Source organism: Triturus cristatus, chromosome 1_1 (assembly GCF_964204655.1).
Source record: "Triturus cristatus chromosome 1_1, aTriCri1.1, whole genome shotgun sequence".
NCBI lineage: Eukaryota > Metazoa > Chordata > Amphibia > Caudata > Salamandridae > Triturus > Triturus cristatus.
Genome location: NC_140579.1, coordinates 1,072,713,727 through 1,072,731,269, shown reverse-complemented (window position 1 = coordinate 1,072,731,269; position 17,543 = coordinate 1,072,713,727). Strand labels below are relative to the sequence as shown.

General features: G+C 47.1%; 1 protein-coding gene and 1 non-coding gene across 2 annotated transcripts in view; both read left to right on the top strand.

The window, feature by feature from the left end:
• IP6K3 (inositol hexakisphosphate kinase 3) overlaps positions 1–17,543 on the top strand; it is a 211,243-nt gene that overhangs the window by 62,937 nt on the left and 130,763 nt on the right. The window lies entirely within an intron of this gene.
• Positions 11,138–11,244, top strand: LOC146871562 (U6 spliceosomal RNA). The gene has a single exon (XR_014959979.1). It is a non-coding gene; the product is annotated as a U6 spliceosomal RNA (small nuclear RNA).

Genomic DNA, 17,543 nt, shown 5'->3' with positions numbered 1-17,543 from the left:
CAAAATTTCTCACCCTTTTTTAGAAGGTTCCTTATGTGATATGTTACATCTGCAAAATTCTTTATAAATTTATTGTAGTATTCAGCCATGCCGATTAGTTCTTCCTTAGATGTGGGAGCCATCAGATCTTTAATAGTGTTTACCAGCTCAGCTTTTGGAACAACCCCATCAGCACTTATGGTATGTCCCAAGTAGTCAATCTTTTCCAAACCAAACTTACACTTTTCCCGCTTAATAGTCAGATTGTGAGCAGTAAGTCTACTAAGCACTTGCCTCACTCTTTTCCCATGCTCCACTACATCAGATCCATACACCAATATATCATCTTGATATACACAAATTCCCGGAACATCAACCAAAACCTTCTCCATGACTCGTTGAAACACTGAAGCGGCAGAAACCAGGCCAAATGGAAGCCTTATAAATCTGAACGTCCCAAAAGGCGTAACAAACGCAGTCAAATCTCTAGAAGATTCATCAAGTAAAATTTGATGATATGCGGACGTCAGATCGATTGTACTAAATATTTTCGCTCCTGCTACCATGCTCAACAGTTCAGAAATGTTTGGAAGGGGATATTTATCTACCAGTACACACTTGTTAAGCTGTCTAAGGTCCACACACAACCTCAGAGACCCATCCGGTTTTCTAGCAGCTACGACTGGAGCCAACCAAGATGTCCCTTCAACTTCTTCAATGATTCCCTGAGATTTAAGTTTGTCAATCTCTTTGAGCATATCTTCTTTGACAGTAAAAGGAACATTCCGCACCTTGCTAGAAACCGGAACCGAACCCGGGATCAATTTTATTCTATGGCAGTAGCCCTTAAGACAACCCAACTTTTCACCAAAGACCAGGGGATACTCTGTCATAAGCTGTGACAGTAAGGATGTGTTGTCTATTGACTTAATGACATTCCTATCTTTGATAATGATGGGAGGTATACTATTGGGATCTAACATGACACCCAAGTCTTTTTGGTGCCACCAGCTAATAATACTATCCCCCTTTTTAGAAACATAGATCTTCCCGGAGGTAAAACGATCCTCAAATTCAATTAATCCCACAAAGTACCCTTTCAATTCAATGGGATCACCACCATATGCGGTGGGACGAATGTCAGGTTTCAAGAGTTTTACTTTGGAGCTCAAATTGTCATTAAAGAATTTATTAGAAACAATTGTAATCTTAGCTCCTGAATCAAATAACACTTTTGTTCTATGACCTTCTACTAGTATAAAATCCAAAGGTCCATCACTTCCAACCTGAACTATAATTTGTCCACATTCAAAATCATGTAGATCTGTTGTATTTTCTTGAGAAACTTCATTTATTGCGCTTTTAGAAGCCTTGATTCTACATGCACTCACCATATGACCCTTTTTTTTACAGAAAGAACATATAGTATTTAGGGCAGGACAAGACTTATCATTCGCCCAGTGAGTTGTGCTGTTACACCTGTAACACTTACCACTCTTTTTGAATTGAGCTGGAGACTTAGTACTTGACTTGTCCTTATTCAGGGATTTCCCTACAGACTCAGTAGGTTTGTGGGACACATTAGTATTAACCACTGTAACATCAGAAACTACCTTGTCGAGATCCTTTTTTATTTCCTTAACACACGCTAGTGAGTGTTCTATTCTTTTAGCTATTACTAAGACTTCATCAAGAGATGGTTCATCTTTTAGCCACAGTTCATCTCTCACTTTCTACGAGATGCAACCAAGCATAAATTGATCTCTTATCCTTTCTTCAATCAGGATATCAAATTTGCAAGTGGAGGCTAAACGTCTGAGATCTGTTACATAATTTTCTATGCTTTCACCTTCTTTCTGCATCCGCCTTCCAAAGTGATAGCGTTCCAAAATAGTACTAACTTTAGGTAGGTAATGAGTGTCAAGCTTATATATTCATTGTTCAAATTCATTCAAACCCGCTGCAGCACTGCTTGGAACGTCAGGCAGATGATCGAAGACATCTTGACCCTCAGATCCAAGACAGTGCATTAGCAGAGCCGTTTTCCTCTCAATACTGAGAGAGGTACCGCATACCCGAGCATAACGCTCAAATACCTTTTTCCACTTAGACCACTTAATAGGTGGATCACCTGGAGATTGTAAGAAAAACGGTGCAGCCGTAACATTTTGCATGACTCAGAAACTTTGAAGATAAATATTATTGATATTCTTAACCTATGTAGCCACTCAAACCTCACCAAATGCTAATATCATAGGTATCAATTAAGCTCGTCTTAGTATGAACCTGGGAACAAACTGTACAGACATAGTATTAATCAAACTTAATTTACAACAAAAAAAACATTTGTGTCAAGAAACGTGTGTCAGCAAAGTGTATTGAGCTGTGCGTGCCAGCGTAATCTGACAAATTGACACGCAGTACCAATTGTAATTGTACTTACTGGAATGAGTGATGCATATCTAAGTGATAACGTTCACCAATCCTAGAAGCTGTGCGTGTCAGCATAATTTAGCACAATGACACGCAGTAACAATTTAATTGTACCTACAGGTAAATAGCTGTGCGTATCAGCGTTGTATTAAGAGTATCAGAAAGATGATCCCACGAAGTGGTCCACAACTCTGCTATGTAATGAGCACATTAAAGTAATTTTTTTTTTAAACTTCTCTCAGAAGCTGTGCGTGTCAGCGTAATTTGGCAAAAGGACACGCCATAGAAATGTAAACTGCACTTACTGGTAGATAGCTGTGCGTGTCAGCGTTGCTCTGTAATTGTTGAGGAAACGTTTTCACCGTGTGGCGTACAAATCAGTCAATACAGTCGTCTGGAAAACCACCGAGAGTGAAGGTGCGTCCTAGGCTGAGAGGCGTAGCGTTTCTGCTTTGCCGTTGCCAAGGAACCAACTCGGAAGGAGACGCTGTTTACACTGCTTACACTGTTCAAATGAGTTCCAGGAAGCTGTGACGCTGTGACGTTAGATGCGTTCCAACAAGCTCAGAAGGAGACGCTGCTTACGCTGTGACCTTATGTGAGATGCGTTCCAGGATTGCTGCGGGTGAGTGACGCTGCTGTTAACAATGGCGATTCACTCGTATGCAGAGTACGTCAGAACAATGCTGCACGAGAACTGGAATTGTGCTCGAGGAAGAGCGCGAGCAAGAAAAAAAAACTGTAAGTCACAAATTTAAATCGTTTGAGAAACCGGACCAGCAAATTTTACGAAGTTACATCCAAAATAAGTCAAAACGAAAGACCTGTGTTCCTACACCATATCTTCCTGAACTGAAATATGTCCCACGTAGAAACACTTGCTTGCAATATGATTACAACAGATAGTAGTGAAGTCAGTTAGCGTTCAGAACAGAAGCGTTACGATGGGTTGTATGGTGTTTGATGTGGAATGCTGATGTTGCCAGACGAGGTGGGTCAGACATCAAAATAAGTATAAAGAAAGTCTTACTTGAATGTTCAGCAATGCAGTGAGGATGAAAACCGTTTCTTGATTAACACTTCATGCTGTTGTCTGGAGTTGAGCTGTAGAATCCCAGTCGTCGCCAGTGTTAAAAAGTACACTTAGGAGGGATGAATAAGGATCCAGAGATCATTTGTAGATGAATCAGTTTCTTTAATTGAAGATGTAGGTATTACAGTTCAGCCATCCAACTGCCAGCAGATTCATCTCTCTCTAACTCCCAACATTCCTACAACCAGCTCATGATGAGTTGGCACTCTAGAACCCCATCACCTCACAGAGATGTCAGAAATGACATAACACAAAATTAGCATATTACAACAGAGTGGCTTTGCCATCATCTGATTCTGCTGCTTTTTATGTAAATTTAAGTCCTGTTGCATTATGCGCGTGACTGGGCTAGCGGACCACGCATCAGGGCAATCTGGAAAGCATCATATAATGAACTAGCTTTTTGTAGCTTTAAGTTCAGTATCCTTTCCAACTACACTTATGTAAACATGCTACATTGTAAAGAGTAAAAATTGTTTATCTTAAGTTAGGTATGGCCATCATAAATGTTCGGGCTGCCATTTGGCATGGAGCAGTTTCCTTAACTATTTGTCCATCGTCTACCTATCTGCTTGCTTTATTCCGATTTACCTTGTTAGCCTTTGGTGAATTTAAAATTGCTCCCCTTCACTCCTTTGATCCAGATGGATATTGTATTCTGTCAACTTGAATATGGTTTCTTTCATGTTGATGTAAACTATTTCTTAGTTTCCTGTGCCACTATTCGGAATAATCTCCCTTTGCTGCTGAGAGATGAGAAATGTCTTCTAAAATGTTGCCGCAATTTAGCCTTTTCCCCTCTCTTCTTCATTTTCTTACCATTTCCTTTGTGGTGAGTTTGTGTTTGTGCTCGTGTTTTTGGTTACTTTAATGGTATTTAGTCCGGTTTTAGTTTCTCCTTGGCATGCTTTAAATATACAGCCGCAAAAGGAACAAATGATGGACGGAATGCTGAACAATGCAAACATTCACCCCCAGTCACAAGGATCTGGGTTTAATCCATCGTTCTTTTGCTGACCACCCCACCCAGTTTGAACCCAGCCATATGCAAATCAGTCTTGGTCTGGAAGTTGGGGCTGGACTGTTCCCATGGCGAACAGGGTCAAGACTGATTTGCATATGGCTGGGTCTGAACTGGAAAGGCATGGGAAGCAAAAGAACAATGGATTTAGGCCCAGATCTCTGTACTGGGGTGAATGTTAGACATTGTGCAGCATTCTGTCCATCAATTTTTCTTTTTAGGTCTCGTCTGAGCTAGCGCATGCGCTGCCCTGCGAGACATTTAGTTAGGGCTTTTAAAAGTGCTGCCACACCGCCTAGCGCTTGCCTTCACGCGCGCGTGCACACGCGCAGCCGTCAGCTTTCAGTGCCCTGGCCTCTCCTTTCTCGCGCACCACTTGCGTGTTTTTTTTTCTTTTTGCGCGTGCACGCGCACACAACTCCCGGGCTTGTTGTTTGCGCTTCTTGACAAGCTAATGAAACAAAAAATGCCTAATTTGTGTTTTCTTTGTTGATCTCCGTCTTGACCAAAGGCTTGTGTTGATTGTACAGGAGGATTGGCTTTGCCATCATCTGATTCTGCGGCTTTTTATGTAAATTTAAGTCCTGTTGCATTATGCGCGTGACTGGGCTTGCGGACCACGCATCAGGGCAATCTGGAAAGCATCATATAATGAACTAGCATTTTATAGCTTTAAGTTCAGTATCCTTTCCAACTACACTTATGTAAACATGCTACATTGTAAAGAGTAAAAATTGTTTATCTTAAGTTAGGTATGGCCATCATAAATGTTCGGGCTGCCATTTGGCGTGGAGCAGTTTCCTTATCTATTTGTCCATCGTCTACCTATCTGCTTGCTTTATTCAGATTTACCTTGTTAGCCTTTGGTGAATTTAAAATTGCTCCCCTCCACCCCTTTGAGCCAGATGGATATTGTAATCTGTCAACTTGAATATGGTTTCTTTCATGTTGATGTAAACTTGCAGCATACCTGGCTTTTGCCAGCAAGATCTAAAGATGACTGGACACTCAAATAGGAAGATATCAGATCACAGAAACATTAGTTTTAAGGACAAACTCACAAGTCTGCAAACCCTGAATGTGTCTCATTCTCCCTCTCCATGCCTTTTTCCTTTACTCACGATACTTCACACTTTTCCCTCCTGTTTAGGTCTCGCCTGACCCAGCGCATGCGCTGGTCTGGTGAGACTTATTGAGAGGGCTCCAAAAAGTGCTACCAGGCCAGCCTAGAGCTGCAGTGCATGTGCGCGGGCGCGCGCGCCACGCTTTACCGTGATTACTTTCACTTTCGCGTCCGGAGGACCGCTTTGATGTTTGATCGCGATCACTTTCACTGCCCCACGGCCGCTTGGCATAGCCAATAGGTCTCGCTTTTGGGACCTTATAAGTATTTAGTTATGCAACTGTTGCATGGCTAAATACTTATAAGGTCCCAAAGGCGAGACCTATTGGCTATGCCAATGCTTGTTTTGTCTTTCCCTCTGTGATTCGTTTCCTTTCCCTTTTAGCCACTCATCCTGTCGAACTTCTCCGTTCTATACTGTCTTCCTTCACTTTCGTCTTGTCCATAACTTCCTTCCCTCGTATGTCTTCATTCCCTCTTATGTTTTAACATTGCTTTTTTTCTTCCTTCCCCAAATTCCTTTCTCCTTGTCTGTTCTTTCTTTTTCCCCTTTCACCTTTCTTTTTCTCTTCCTTCTTTGATTTATCTACCTACCTTCCTTTCTCTTTAACTCCTCTTTTTCCTTTGTTCTTCCCTTCCTTTCTTAAAATCAGCTGAGTTGAAACATTTTCAATTATTATCACACCATCAATACTTGGTGTGTGTTTAGTAGTTAAAGTTTAAATAAAAAAAGTCTCAGTAGAATAATTGATCTCACTAACAGTTTTAGTAATGAAACCAAAATCTTTTTCTCAAATTAAGTTTTAAACATTATCGTAAAATAAGAAATTTTCCAAAGGTGATATTGAAGCAACAACAACAACAAAAAAATCCCAATATTCAGTTAATCAAACGTATAGGAAAATATTTTGGGGAAACATTAAATTTTAAAATGCGTAATCAAATTCCATCCCGTAGCCGTCTAGCAGGGAGAAGCTGCCCCCAGTGTTCTAGGTTTAAATTCATTCTTGCTCACCCTTTTCAAAAGCATGGCTGACTGAAGAGAACTTGGTGTGGGCCACTAAGCCAGACCCTCACATTGATATTTTTTGTTTTACTATTTTGTTTAAACTGAGTGCTAGAACGAGAAGGCGTGAGCAGCCCTGCTCCAATAAGAGCTCTAGCTTGCAGCTGATTAAGCATAAAAGAGGAAACCATGGTATACTGTCCTGGCTCTAAATTAGCCTCCCTTCTCTATTGCTTTCTTTAGACTGATAAAGGAACCTCCAAGCAATACGTTTTTCAGTGCAGTGGGTTTCTTTGAAATATTTTATCCGCCTACAATTGGTCTTTTCTTGGTCGGTCCATGGGCGAAGGAGAGCCACTTGTAGCAGAGCAAACCTTGCGTGAATTTGCTTTTTGGACCGGACTTAGCTGATTACTTTAAGAGGAGGCCTGTAAATGGAGCCTGAAATGCCATGTACATGTTTGAAAACCTACTACTAATTGTACGACTCTGGTGCACTTTCACTCTGATGTCTGCCATTTAATGCAGGCCAGAAACTTGACCTTTGGTGTTGTTGCCGAATTAAGGGGTCGCGGAAACTGAAAGGTTCAGAGGACAAGGTGGTTGGCATTTGAAAACAAGCATTGGCATAGCCATAGGTCTCGCCTTTGGGACCTTATAAGTGTTTAGCCATGCAACAGTTGATGTTGTTGCACCAAGGATATTGTGCTGCATAACTAAATACTTATAAGGTCCCAAAGGCGAGACCTATTGGCTATGTCAATGCTTGGTGCATTTGTCACCCGGAGTGGGACAGGTATGCCCAGAGGTGGATTCCGTGCTCGCCATGCCACTGGAGTCAAGCTATCCTGGCTGATGAGGGGTGATGACCCGAAACCAGTTCCAGGATGCTTGTTTCCAGTACAGGGAGGACCTGGCCTAGTAGTTTGGGCTGGACTGTTACCACGGGGAACAGGGTCAAGACTGAATTGCATATGGCTGGGTCTGAACTGAAAAGGCATGGGGAGCAAAAGAACGATTTAGGCCCAGATCTCTGTACTGGGGTGAATGTATGACATTGTTCTGCATTCTGTCCATCAGTTGTTCTTTTTGCATTAAATATACAGCCAACACAGCATAATGTAAAAGAGCTGGAGAGCTGCTGAAACACATCTGCTCCTTTTCTTGTCCAGCCGCAGCCGGTCTCACCACCCTCTAACTGCTGGATCACACTTCAGAAACTATGCCTACACTAAACAGTAATGCTTTCTATAATAAACCAGTAGTAAGTTAGACATTTAGCTTTCGACGTGACATTATTTATTGTAGCTGGTTTTGATAGTGTACTTTATTTTTAACGGTATTGTATTGTTTTTTGGAGCCATGAAACATAGATATCTGTTTTGTAGTATTCCAGTTTGTTGGTCACTCCCATTACCTCCTCGTTAGTCTTCCTCGCCACATGACTAACAAAGTGAGCTTCAGCTCCACAACAGAACCCTCCAAAGCAAAAAGTCAGCATCCCATGCCTCCCATCCCTTCCCAATATGGCCGACCCATGACCCCTATAAGAGGCGGGCCGGTCCAACCCAACAGCCTGTTTTTTTTTGTTCTGCACTCTCTCCAGAGCGCATCAGGTGAGTGGTGCCTGCTGTAGCAGGTGCGTGGGTCCAGGGTTGGAGGTCCTGCTCTAGCGGACCCTAGGGGCATGGACCGTGTTTTGTTTCCCCTGCTTGTTACCCCCGATGTGTGTGGCGGTTGCTGTGCTTGTGCCGGTGAGGCTCTGCCTTAGCGAGCCGTGGGTTTTCAGGTGAGGGGGGGGTTTGCGTGGGGGCCGGTCTTTCCGGTTCCCTTGTTTGTGGCATTCCCTTCGCCGCCCGCCTTTCGTTTGTATTCTGCGGGCGGCTGCAGTTGCTTCCAAGAGTTGCGGGCGGGTGCTTTGCATTTCTCTGTCCCTGTTGTCAGCTCCTGACTCGAGCCGCGTTTTCGCCTGCCCGCCTGCCCTCGTGGCATTGGGGGAGGCAGCGGCTCTCCTGACGGCGATGTCCGTGGGGTTTTTCCATCCCGCCGGACTCTGGCTGTGTCATTCCGCCTCCTGCTTCAGCGCGGGGGTGTGTGGCGTCTCGACGGGGTTTCTCCCCGGGTCCGCCGCTTCCGTGTTTGCTTGCGCCGCCACCCGCCTTCCTCTCCGGGTGCTGTGGCGGGTGGCGGCTGGGGAACCTGACTTACCTGCCTTCCGGGTGTTTTCTCCGGTTTTGGGGGTGTGGTTGGTCTCGGCGTCACTCTGCCCGGGTCCTTCCTGATTGAGCTTCCCTTGCCGGGTTTTGGTCACTTTCCTGCTCGCTTTTCCGGGCGCGGGGTTTGGCTTAGCTCCCGCCTTCTTCTCTGCTTCCTCCCCTGGGTCGCTGTACTGGCGGGGGTTTCGGTTTCCCATCGATTCAAGCCAGTGGCTGTTACTTCTTTGCTGTGTCACTGCTTCCTCCCGCTTCCCGTCCATGGGCCATGTCGGGCGGGGGCTGGGGGGACTTGCTTACGGTTTGGGGTTTGTGTCTTGGTGATTCCCCACTAGTTTGGTGTACAGCGCTCTGCTGCCTTTCAAGGTCGGTCTGGGCGTCGTTTGGGCCGTTCGCTTTCTCCCCATGCCGTTGCTGTTCCGGGACTCCGTGTTGGCGTTGCTCCCTGATCGCTGTTGGTGTCAGCGGCTCTGTGAGTGGACACTCGTTTTAGCTGCTTGCCAGGGTCCACGTTCGCTCTTAGTTCTTACTGTGGTCGATAGTGTTGGTTTGGAGTGGGCTTGTTTCCCGCTCTGGACCGTCTCGTTGTCCCGGGGGTGGGGTTTGGTTCGGCTCTCCCTGGTCTCATTCTTTCTTCTGCCGGGGTCTGTTGACTCGGTGGCCTTATGCGTCTGCTGCAGGAGCCTGTGTTCGTCCTCTTGGTCTCGGGTTCAGTTCCCGGCGGGTCCGCTCAGCCTTTCATCCATCTAAGGTCGGTCCGATAGTGCCATTGTGTTGGGTATCTCCAACACATCTGTTCTTTGGCGCCAACATTCCTGTGGTGGTGAACGGGCGCTTTACGTCTTCCCTGGTTCTGTGAGTGTCCTGCACAGTCACTGACCTGGACTGATTTTTACACATTCGTAATTTTCTTTGGTTGGTCGTGCGTTTGCTGCCTTTCTTCCTCTTCTTTTCAGTCGGGTACTTTGGCTCACTGGTGTTTCTTGTGCCTCTGGTTTTCGGGGCTCTCACAAGTCGAGGGTTCGGGTCACGCACTCGCTGTCGAAGTGGCATGTGTTGGCTACTCTTTCTGACTCTTCTTTTGTGGTAGGTTTTTGAGGTCAGCTGACCACCCTTCCTGCTCTGAGACGCCGGTCGTCTCGCTTTTTTGTGATCATTCTGTGGTCGAGTCCTGCTGATCGCTGTCGAGGTGTCGTGAGTTGGCGGAGTTTCATTTCTCTGCTTTAATTTGCTGCCCTTTTCCGGTACGCGTGTTCTGTCCTGGTGGTTGGGGGTGCTGGCTGGGTGCTTGTCTCTTCCTCCACCGGTTCTGTTTTTACCTCTCTTGGCTCCTGTGCCTTGCGGGACTTGTCGCCCCGTTGGGTGCGATGTTGTGTGCCGTTGGCCTGGTGGCTTGGTCATCTGTTGCGTCCGCTTCAGGCGCCTCTGTTTCTCCTCTTGGAGGGCTATGTGGGGGTGGGATGCGCCGCCTGCCTTCCTTTCGGGTGCGGGCGATGGAGGTTGTAGGCGATTGTCTTTTTGCTTCGCTGTCGTCCTTCCTGCGCGCTGGCGCTGTGTTGCCTTCCCTCTCTTCCCACTCCTACTGCTCTGCCCCGGTTGGTTCGGGGATCCCGGGTGGGGGCCCTGCTATGTCGGGTTCTCTTGCTGGTTCCTCCTCCTGCTGGCCGTCGCGGTCCTGCCCTGCGCTCCCCCCTCCCCCGCCGCCTTGTGCTTGAGGCCCTGCTATAGCGGGCTCTGGGGTTTGGGGTTTGGGTTTTGGCGTTTGGCTGCCCCTCTCTGTGGGGGCGGCTGTGGGCTTCTATATTTTTCCAAATGTTGCGCCTGGGTGCGTGTGGGTCCCTCGGCCTCCTCTGTCTGTAGGGGGCGCGGGGCTCGGTTGGCTTTCGGCTTGCCGGCGGTGTCCGCTCTGTGCCCTCGGTTCTTTCGTGCCTTTCCGCCCTGGTTTCGCATGGCCTGGTCTGCTTTCTGCGGTTGTGCAGGGTCGGGCCTGGTTTGTGCCAGGTTGGAGGACCGCCTGGGTCTTCCGGGTGCTGTGGGCTTTGGGGTCCTTTTTGGACTCTCCCTGGCGTGTTCGGGTCTGCGGCTGTGCCGCTCCCTCCTCTTCGTGCTCCCTGTCTCGGCGGTTGGTTCTTGCCCCCCTTTTTCTGTTGGGCCAGGTGCTATGGCTCAACCTGGTGCTAGGGCTCGATGGTAGGTCTTGTGCCTCTGGTTATCAAGGCTCTCACGGGACATGGGTTTGTGTCCCGCACTCGCTGTCATGGGGGCATTAGTTGGCATTTCTTTCTACCTCTTCTTTAATTGGTTCGATTCAGAGGAGATTGGCATGGCCCCTGCGCATGGTTGACACGCAACATTCGTGAGGCGTTCCATTTGGTTCCCGCTGGCCATGGGTTCGTGTCACGCGCATGCTGTCTTTGTGTCCTGTGTTGGCACACTGTCGTTCTCTTATGAGGTTGTCTGACATGGTTGGGGCCTTCCTCGTATGGTGTTTTGGGTGTTCGCTTCGGCGGCTGGTGTACTCCGCCTGGTATGTTTCGGTGCTTTTCGCATGTTCCCTACCATTGGTTTCCACGCGTTTTCGTGTGCCGTTCCTTGCAGTCTTGTTGCCTGGCTGTTTTTTTCTCCTTTCGGTTGGTCTCGGTGCCTCTGGTCCTTCCTTGGTCCGGTTTGCCCGGCCTCTTCCCGCTTCTGTCCTGGTACGGCTGGGAGGTTTTGGTGCTGCTTTGGACTACTGCGTCTCCTACTGGGGCCTGGGTTCGGTTTCTTGGTCGCGGATGCTGATCCTGTTGAGTCCCCTTTGCCGCTCCTCCGTTTGTGGTTGTTTCGTTGTAGGCCGCTGCTCTCCGATTCCCGTATTGGTTGTCGTGAGCTTTTTTGTTCTGGGCTGGGTCTGTGGTTTTCACTCTGGGTGTTTTCCAGTCTGGCTTCTGTTTGCCGTTCCTTGGTGGCTCTGGGGTTTTCCCCTGCCTTGCTGACCCTGCCTTGTGCTCCCGGGTGTTTGCGGGGTTCGCCCCGGTCTGTGGCTGCCTGTGTGACGGTGTTCTTCTGGGTCCCTTTGGTGCTGGTTGCTCCCTTTGGGTCTCCGGTGTTGGCTCTTCGGCATTCTCCTCCTTTTTCTGCCGGAGTTTCTGGATCACCCTGCCCTTCTGCCCTTCTCGCCTTTGGTGGGTGCTCGTTTGGGCGACTCGCTTGGTCCCTGTGTGGGGCGGGCTCGGTCCGTGGTGCGGCTTTTCCCTGCCTTCTGTGCATGGGTGGTCTTGTGGGTTCTCCGCTTTCTGCGGTGGCCTGGTTGAGTCCCCTTGGTGGCCAGGTCTCTTCGGTGTCGTTCTGTCACCTTCCTGGGTCTGTTTGTTCCCTTATTCCTGCCTGGGTTCTCTCCTTGGGGTCGCGGTCCCTTCCGGGGGGTCCTTTGTGTGACTGGGGTTTCTTTACCCTTCTGTTCTCTTCTGCGCCCCTTTTCCTTTCTTGCAACTCGCGAGTGGTGTTCTCCCTTGCGGGGTTACTGTGTTTGTCAATCGGCTTCTCCCTTTCTGCTGTGCCTTTTTTTTGATGGGTCGCTGTGGTGGGGTTGCCCTCTGTTCGTTCGGTTTCCCTTTTTTTTTAAGGGGGGTTTTTTGTTGCCCTCTTTCGGGATGTCCGTTGGCCGGTTTTGGCCGGCTTGTTCACTGGGCTCTGTTTTCTGTGGCCTTTGGCTCCGTGCGGTCTGGTCCGGAGCTTTTCTCTGTCCCGTTTGGGCCTTTGCTTTCGGCATGGTTCCTGCCGGCTCTTCGTGTCTCTGGGGTCCGGGTTTTTGTCCTTCCCGGTGTCTTCGGTCCCGGGCTGGTTTTTCCTGCTCGTGGTTGCCTCTCCCCTGGGTGGTCCTTCCGCTCGTTCTGGCCTGTTGGGTTTGGCCCTCATTCTTGGGCATTCCCTTATGGTCTGTTGGTTTCTTGTGAGTTCCATGAAGCCGTTGGGCTTTGGTATGTGCTCACTGTGTTAGTCATGTGGCGAGGAAGACTAACGAGGAGGTAATGCCCCGATTACTTACCGGTAATCTTCATTACTCCGAGTTAAGTCTTCCTCGCCACATGAGTTCCCATCCCTCCCTCCCTGTCTGGCTATCGGCTTCATGTTGTGCTTGGTAGTTTCAGGCTGTTGGGTTGGACCGGCCCGCCTCTTATAGGGGTCATGGGTCGGCCATATTGGGAAGGGATGGGAGGCATGGGATGCTGACTTTTTGCTTTGGAGGGTTCTGTTGTGGAGCTGAAGCTCACTGTGTTAGTCATGTGGCGAGGAAGACTAACTCGGAGTAATGAAGATTACCGGTAAGTAATCGGGGCATTAACAGTGCCATGGGTCCCCGATAAAGTCGTAAAGGCAAAACAAACACTGAGACGTGATGTGAATGCAATTAAGTTGAATGATGCACTGTAATGTGTGATTTGAGCATGTGTGTATTGAAATATAGCATAAAACGATAAGCAACATGAAACGCAACGTGCAACACTACGTGAGACACATTATAACATAAATCACACAACATAAATAGCAAGGGAAAGTGATTGTTTCACTAAAAGTTTGTTTTGGTCAATATCTTTCCTCAAAAGTTATGTTTAATTGTATAATATCGAATCAAACTGTAGCTGTGTTATACTTGCAGGAATGTACCTCATCGCTACAACGTTAGAGCATGGGGAACGGACTTCGTTGCGAAAGTGGCAGATGCCCCAAAATGCATGTGTGCAGGTGTTAGATTAGATTCAACAGAAAACGGGAACACGTTTCTTTCTCGCCCGCATTTATTTCAATTTAAGCGAGTCATTCCAGGAAGTAAAGTTAAAGTACTTCCAGGAGGCTGGCGGGCTCGGTCAGGTTCAGTGAGTTCACTAACCAGGCAGGGAGGCTGGTTCGAGCCCGTCTGTAAAGCGGAGAGAGTCGGTTTATTTCCACAGTGTCGCCTTTCACTGCTCAGACTTGGCTGGCACGAGGGCCGCATACGGCTCAGCATGCCTCGGTGGGTGGGTGCTAAAGTCTGGGGTGAGGGGCGGGGAGGATATGTCCATAACAAAGTGCACCCTGCCCCCTTCGTTCGGCCCAGGGTACACGCTGTCCCGTGGCTATGTCCGTCAAAATGGGCACATCGCACTCCGCTCTCGCCGTGTTGCAATGAGCTGTTATAGGAAGAAAGTACCGGGCAGGCCTTAAAAACAGTAAACTTCCACACTCGATCTCAACCCCGAAACTGGTCTGCTCGGAGCGGCGCAGTTCGGAGATCTAACACGCCTCATACTTATGAGTAATGCAAATTCATGCAGCCCTCTGGGCACTGCTAAGCTCAGCACTTGTGCAAGACCTGACCCATACACAAACGTTTCAAATAACAGTCTGCTATCACTACTTTTTTTAGTCCTAAATATATTTATTAGTATTTTAAGTGCATGAAAATAACACACAATGTGGACACGTGCAGGCTTTGATAGAACATAGGAGGCAGTAACCACGAAATAACATCAATGGTAATATTGGGAATGTCAGGGGTTCGGATGTGAGTCATATTGAGTCAGTGGGCGGGGACTAAATAGTTGGGACGGAATTATAGTTCTTAAGACAGTTGGGAGTGGTCTATCACTGGAGGGCGTGAGGTCTGTGGTTGGCTCCTGGGTACCTAACATTTAATACATAACTAGAAATAAAACACTAAAATGGAGAAATAAAGTAAACGAGTAGATAGAAGTGGAGAGTAGGGTGACCAACCGTCCGTAAATTTCATGGACCGTCCGTAAATTGGGCCTCACGTCCATTGCCCGTGAGGATTCCTTTTACGGACGCCTTTTGTCCGTAATTTTGGGCCTTGCAGAGAACCGGGCTGTTCCCCTACAAAAGGCCTCAGCTACCTGATGGGGCCGCCTCGCACTTTTCCGATCACAAGAGCAGCCCCTCCCCGCCCATTGTCATTCTGTGTGGGGCTGATTGCCACATACAGAATGACAATGGATCAGTCTGGGCTGGCACAGCATGTGGTGGCCTCCTCCTGCAGATGTATGATATTACAACGCGGGTTTTTACCACGCGTGCAGTTCCATCGCATGCGTTACAACGCATGCGATGTTACAACGCTATGCCATTAGAACGCAAGTCTTTACATCGACTTGCGCTAGATGGCGTGCTAACATTAAAAAAGTGTAATTTACTATTCCAACTCCAGTCCTCTTAACAGTAGGGAAGGTGTTGGGATAGTAAACTACACTATTTGTAATGTTAGCACGCCATCTAGCGCAAGTCGATGTACAGACTTGAGTTCTAATGGCATAGCGTTGTAACATCGCATGCGTTGTAACGCATGCGATGTAACTGCACAGCGTGGTAATAACCGCGTTGTAATGGCTGTTCCCCCCTCCTGCCGCCGTCTAGGGCAGGGATTTCTGACACCTGGAAGTGCAAAAACGCCCATGCTGCTGCTACACAGAATCAAGTTGATCGAAGGAAGGTGGTGAAAGAAGTTCAAAGGAAAGGATTATAGTTCTCTCAGAGTCTCATCATTTTAGAACTGACACATTTTCAATATTATATTCAAGGAAGCCATGGTTGCTGCTTTTTTATTTTATGCAACTAACAACCATTGACAAGGCCAATAGTTCTGGCTTGTTGTAGGTGTAACGTTACTTTTTCTAAGTGTAACGTTACTTCTTGTATTATATATCTGGATGCAATGACAGAAGCAACAAAAATACCAGTCGGGCGGCACATTATACTAAGCACAGATTTTTAGCTTAGGTGTTTTTATCCACTCCCTTAATTACATAAAACACCCTTTTGGAGAGACACCCCTAGTTTTATCATCCCACTTAAAGCTCTGGAAACAACACCATGTCATAGTCGCCCCACGTCCAGGCACTGTGCATCATGCATGACTCATGCTTTCCACTTTTTCAGATTGCCTATGTGCAGGGGCATAGTGAACCCTGCCCCACCCCACCCCTTACTTTAGGAACTATAGCGAGGGTGGAGTTCTTCATGGGTCTCTTCTGTCTGCAACTCTGCAGACAAAGGCTCAGCTCACAATTAATGTGAAAAGGTGAGTAAGTAAGTGAAGGGATGGGTGGATGGATGGATGAGTAAAATGATGGATGGATGGATGAGTGAGAGTGAATGGCTGGATGAGTGAAATGATGGATGGATGATGAATTGATAAGTGAAAGGGTGGATTGATGAATTGATAAGTGAAAGGGTGACTAGATGGACGGATGAGTGAAAGGGTGGATGTAAGGCTGGATGAGTGAGTGAAGAGGCGGGTAGATGGACAAAAGGTTGGATAGATGAGTGAAGGAGTGAAAGGGTGGATGGATGAGAGAAAGGATGGATGAATGAGTAAAAGGACGGATGAGTGCTAGGTTCAATGGATGGATTCATGAGTGGATGAGTAGATGGATGGTTGCGTGGATGGAAGGATGGATGGCTAAGTGAAAGGGGAATAGAGAGAGAAAGGGAGGATGGGTGAATGGATGACCGAACGGGTGAATGGGTGGAAGGATGAGTGACTGGGTGGATCAATGAGTAAGTTAAAGGATGGCTGGGTAGGTAAATGGCTGGATGGATGAGTGTACGGATGGAGAGGGTGAAAGGGTGGATGGATGGATAATGGATGGATGAGTAAAAGGGTGGATGGATGAGTGAAATGATGGATGGAAGGATACGTGATGGATAGGTTTGTAAATGGTTAAATATGGACATGGATGGGCACACAGATGGAAGGACAGAATGAATGGTCAAAGACTGAATGATGGATGAAAGTATGATTACACATTGTAAGCCCCATTATCTTAAGCAACATTTCCTATACATTGACTTTCACATTTATATGAGTGATTGTCTCTATATAATATGTGTGTGTTGTAACGCACTCCGACACTGTGCCCTACATATTTGGTATGAGTAGCACTATAAAAGAAATTAAATACACATGAGAGAAGGTCTATGTGAAGATGAGGGGCGCCATTGGAGGGTGGTAGCAAGGCCAGACTGGCCGGGCCAGGCATCAGGCGTTTTTTCTGGGAGCTGGAAAGTTGGGGTAGGGGCGGCGGTTTTGTTTCCACAAAAAGACCTGCACATTTGCTTAAAGCTGCACGCATACTTAAAAACCATGAAGTGCACAATTGTCTCAACCTAATATAAACTTCTTTTCACTTGTACTTAAGTGGTTGTCTAATTACTTACTTATATACTATTGCGCAACCTCCTCTGATGTGTCTGTATAACTTACCTTTTGTCCTGAATTTTTACACTCACTGTCCTGAATTTGCACCCATGCCAGTTGGTCACCCTAGTGGAGAGGGGGAGCAGGGGGGGAGCACGGGGTGGAGGAAGTCATGTGGGTTAATGGTAAAGTGCTATAGTCAGCGTGCACACAAAGTCTGTGGCGACATTGCCCCTCTGCTATTGGTACGTTTTAAATGGAATGCTATCATTTCAGCAAGAGGTGGCCCCAGAGGCAGCCAAAACATCAAGGTTGCTTTGTGTCCAACTGATGCATAGTCTCCCATTAAATGAGAACCTGTATTATTGGTAAGGACACAGTTATGGTAAGAAAGTGAACACACATTTCTTTGTAACCTCTTTGAACTTCGTTAAATAGCAAACACATTTAATCAAACTGGATATAGTTTTTGTTAAAAACCTTCTTAAGGTCAGTTGAAATT